Genomic DNA, 5,101 nt, shown 5'->3' on the forward strand with positions numbered 1-5,101 from the left:
CAGCTACAATTCCCCCAGCTTGTAGCATTGCAGGGCGTTGTTGTCACCCAAGTGCAGGACCTGGCACTTCACCTTGTTGCACTGCATACCATTGGCCTCAGCCCCTCAATCCAGCCTGTCCAGATCCCTCCGTAGACCTTCCCAACCTTCAAACAGATCAACACACCTGCTAACTTGGTGTCATCTGCAAACTCACTGAGGGTGCACTCGATCCCATCATCCACATCATTGATAAAGATGTTGAAGAGAACAGGCCCCAATACTGAGTCCCAGAGAACACCACTTGTGACCTGCACAATCTCCACCACTCTCTCTGCCCAGCCATCCAGGCAGTTTTTTTATCCAGCGGAGAGCACACTCATTCAAGCCTTAGGCAGCCAGTTTCTCCACGTGAATAACATGGGAAACAGTCTCAAAAGCTTTACTAAAGTCTAGGAAGACAACGTCCACAGCCCTTCCCTCATCCACTAAGAGGATCACCTTGTCATAGGAGAATAGGACCTGCATTTGGACCTGCATTGCAAGAGCAAGACCTGCATTTCATAAACTCACGCTGACTGGGCCTGATCACCTGGTTGTCCTGTACATGCTGCATGATGGTGTTCGAGACAGTCTGCTCTATTACCTTCCGTAGCACCAAAGTCAGACTGGAAGTTCCCCTGGATCCCTTTCCATCTCTTCTTGTAGATGGGCATCAATGATGGTGTTCAAGACAGTCTGCTCTATTACCTTCCGTAGCACCAAAGTCAGACTGGAAGTTCCCCTGGATCCCTTTCCATCTCTTCTTGTAGATGGGCATCACATTTGCTGACCTCCAGTTCACTGGGACCTCCTCAGTTAGCCAGGACTGCTGCTAAATGATGGAAAGTGGCTTGGTGAGCACTTCTGCCAGCTCCCTCAGCACCCTTGGGTGAGTCCCATCCAGCCCCTTAGACTTGTGCATGTCTAAGTGGTCACTGACCATTTCCTCATGGATTATGGGGGCTTCATCCTGTCCTCCAGATCAGCAGGATGAGCATTCAGAGGACAATGGATCTTACTATTAAAGACTTCGGCAAAGAAGGCATTCAGTACCTTAGTACCTTTTCCTCATTCTTGATCACTAACTTTCCCCCCACATCTGGCAGAGGATAGAGGTTCTTCTTAGCCCTCCTTTTGTTGTTAATGTATTTATAGAAAAACATTTTTAATTGCCTTTTTATGGCAGTAGCAAAATTGGGGCTTTGGCCTTTCTAATTATCTCTCTGCACAGCCACACAAGATCTCTGTAGTCTTTCTGAGTGGCCTGACCCTTCTTTCACAGGCTGTAGACTTTCCTTTTCTTCCTGAGTTCCAGCCAAAGCTCTTTGTTTAGCCAGGCCAGTCTTGCACAAAATTTCTGATGTTAATATCACAGTGAACACAGGATTGTCAGCCACAAATTGAAATTATAAGCTACCTGCTGACCTGGATGATGGAAGGGAGTGCAGTCTTCGCAAGGTGGGAGAGTTGGTGAATACATTGAAGACCAAGCCACTATTCAGAGCAGCCACATCAGACTAGAGAAATGGATTGACAGGAGCCTCATAAAATTCGCTAGAATCCTGCATCTGGGATGGAATAAGCCCATGCAACAGCACAGGGCAGCGCTGACTGGCTAGAAGGCAGCTTTGTAGAACAGGACCTGAGGTCCTTGCAGGCAGTGAACTACACAAGTCATCAGTGTGTCCTGGCAAAGGCAGCCAGCTGCATCGTGAGCTGCAATAGGAGGAGGGTAGCAGGTAGAGAGAAGTGGCGGTTCTTTGCTTCTATATGGCACTTGTGGGACCACCTGTGGAGTGGCATGTCCAGTTTTGTGCTCCCCAATACAGGAAAGACATTGTCATAGTCAAATGAGTCTAGTGGAGGACCACGAAGATGATTAGGGGGCTTTTCTGCTTTTTGAATTTCAAGCAGGAACACTCTGAATTCTGAAAGCGTTCACATCCTCTCTCCCGCTGCTACAAAGTCCATCTCAGGTTCATCAGCAAGTTTTTTACTAGGATTTCCCATCATCTAAGTCATCACTGAAAATACTCATTTGAACTGAGGGTCAAGATAGACCTGAATCAAAATGCTCTGGTTTGACAATGAACAAGTAGTATGATCTCCTTCAAGACTTTTTAGACTTTCACTTGAGTATGATTCCTTACAGACTGTACTTCAGCATCAGGTTTACCAGAACGTCATTTGGAGATTGTATCTTAACTCTTCTCACCCCTGTTAGGTAGACTTATCAGGATGTTTAGATCTGTTATTGGTGAGCATGTGTTGGCTGCTTTTTTTTTGTCCTTCCTAGTGCATGCAAATTGATTACAAGTTTGTTTCAAGACACTAAGGAGGTTAAAATCATTTTTCCTAAGTTTTTCCACTAGCTTTTTTTTTTGTTGTTTTTGTTCAAGTAAGTACCCTGTTTTCCCTTTTCTAATCTCCTGACAGCTCCTTGTAATTTGATATATAAGGTAATCGTTAATGGTTCAAAGTCTTATTTTGTCTGGCTACTTAAGTGTTATATAATTAATTTTGTTAGGATCTGCCAAGCTTGAAGACATCTGTCTTATTTACAGATTTTAGCTAATTTTATTCTTTTTTTTTATGGCTAACACATCTCATTATTAATTTTCTTGAGTATGCATCATTTAACTTTCCATAAAGTAAAGCAAAGATAGCTTTGAATACTTGTATTTTCTTTATATCATTTAATTTTGTGTTTTATCAGTCAGTTCCTACCCCGATTATTGCTGTATGCATAGAACATTGTTGTCATTTACCCCCACCGCCCCAAACTGAAATTTGTTGCAATTGGCCTTTCTGGTTTTATCCATATGTTCTCTTCAGTATTTTTAATGTTCTCTTTTTGATTTTTAGATTACGATTTATCAATGTGAATTGTTAGATCATAATCAATCAATATGTTCTTGCAGCTTTCCTTTACATTGGGATAATTTGCTCTTCTGCAATTTAATGTATCTTTGGTTCTGAAATCTTGCAGTTCGTTCTCTAATTTGTCTTCCAGATTATCTTTCTTGTAGACGTTATTCATTAATTATGCAAGCTGGAATTTCTTCTCTTCTGGGAATACTGCATTCCTTTGCACACAGTAATATTCTACATTTAGGTTCTCAGTCAATTCTGTCCTAAAAATCCAGAACAAGAACTCCCATGGAAACATCTGTCTCTCTTTGCGGGGAGAGGAGGAGCAGAAAATAGTCTCTAGTACATTTTAAGAATCTGATGTTTTATGTCCTGTGAGTTTTTCACCAGTTAAGTAACTGGAGTTAAGTACAGTTGGGAGCCCTCTATTTTCTTCAAGTCCTTAGGATAATTATAGTCAAAACCAGATTGTTCACTGTCTTCAGTCCATAATCGGTATCCATTGCAAAGTGATTTGTGTAGTCTATCAGAAGGACAAAGAACAGCCTGTACTGTTCACAACTTCTTAGGCAAGACTGAATTTTGGATACATTGCCATATTTGCTTTATCTGTCAGTCCTTTTTTGTCATCTTTTCTTTTCTCCTTCAATTATTTCTCCTGTATTTTGACTGTCTTTGGCTATAGCCTTTAGCTTCCTTTCTGCCAGTGCTATGAGTTTCTTACGGTGAACAGTTGCAGAATAACAGTTGCAGAATAACAAGAACTGAATGTATTTGCTGACTATTTTTTGAAGCTGGCTTTATGTATGGTTTTTTTTTTTTGGTTGGTTACTGGTCAATTGCCTTAAATTTCTCTAGTCAAGCAACTATAAATTGCAAGGTTTGACATTAATATTTTACAGAGTTGGTTGCCAGTGCTGGTTGATTTTTACATGTGTAAAAATAATGGAAAGAGATTTCAGGTATCTCTGTGATTAGGTGTAATCAATAGGTGAACTTCTGAAACTGAGGGGCAGGAAAGGTATCCCTGGTCACAGGGAAAGGTGGTGCTAAATAACTGCAGAAAGCAATGAATGTGATGTGGTCCATGGCATATTTGCAGGGACAGCAGTGATGCAACAGTGAGATGTCTCAGCCACAATGCAGAACAGGAAAAATGCTGGAGAGGTGATGCTGTTATCATAAGTAAACACATTTACTAAAGCCTCTAAAGTTAAGTTACCTCTTGCTCATCTGATTAGATAAGCAGTCTTTAATTAATAAGTAAACCTTTAAAATTATTTTAAAACTATTTTAAAGGTACTGTCAGTACTTTTATCAGTGGCAAAGAACATACTGAATTACAAACTCGAGGAATTACCAGGTGGTTTGCAGATTATATGCAGAGCTCTGACTCTTACGGTATTGCCCATTTTCCGAATAGAGTAGAACTTATCAACTGGTCACCACTGGTGCAAATACCAGTGAAATGATCCCTCTTCTTTGTCTATCTATATATTCCTGTTAAAACCTTTTTTCTTATTCTAATCTCTCCTCTTGCCACAATTATCTACAGTAGAAAGATAGGATGAGGTAGGTTTTTTTCTCCTTTTTTTAAAGACTGTCATTGTATGAAGTGTAGCAATTTAATGTGAATATAGATAATGCTGTAATTGCTTTTTCTTGGTGCCAGGAACTGGCAGTGTTTCAGTGGTGTCCCCAGGTGGCAGTATTTTGATGCGGCTGTTAACAATATCATTACATTTTAAAACCACTGTTAGTTTGGGCCTGACTTTTTTTGAAGGCTCCAGTTTTCTCCATTTTTAGAAATTTGAGTACTTTACAAAAGTACTTTTCAGAAAAGGAGAAACTGGCTTTCTGACAAGAGGCATACGTAATCATTCTTGTAGATGATCTTTGGCATTGTCTCTTCCAGCAGTGTTTGTTCTTTCTATGGGATGAGGATATTCACAGGCATGAACTTTGATTTAGGACAGCTAGTCCTCCTCTGTTTCCTCATAAGCCATCTGACAGTAATTTTTGCTTTTGTATCTGTCTTCTCTCTTGACTAATTCTGAAGAAGGCCTGGGTAGACCAGTGACTACAGGCTAAAGCTAATCTAATAGCTTTCAGATACATGATCTGCTGGATCTTCAGGAAGTTCACACTCTGCGACTACTGTCATAGCCAAGATCCCAGCTCTCTCTAGTTATCAGCCAGAGTTCTTATG

At 40.7% G+C, this 5,101-nt stretch overlaps 1 protein-coding gene across 1 annotated transcript in view; it reads left to right on the forward strand.

The window, feature by feature from the left end:
* The window catches only part of LOC104493892 (protein FAM188A-like), a gene marked incomplete at its 3' end in the record, with an annotated part of 26,100 nt that overhangs the window by 12,134 nt on the left and 8,865 nt on the right, over positions 1-5,101 (forward strand). The gene's annotated exons all lie outside the window — the stretch shown is intronic.

Source organism: Buceros rhinoceros, unplaced genomic scaffold (genome assembly GCF_000710305.1).
Source record: "Buceros rhinoceros silvestris isolate BGI_N320 unplaced genomic scaffold, ASM71030v1 scaffold3655, whole genome shotgun sequence".
Lineage (NCBI taxonomy): Eukaryota > Metazoa > Chordata > Aves > Bucerotiformes > Bucerotidae > Buceros > Buceros rhinoceros.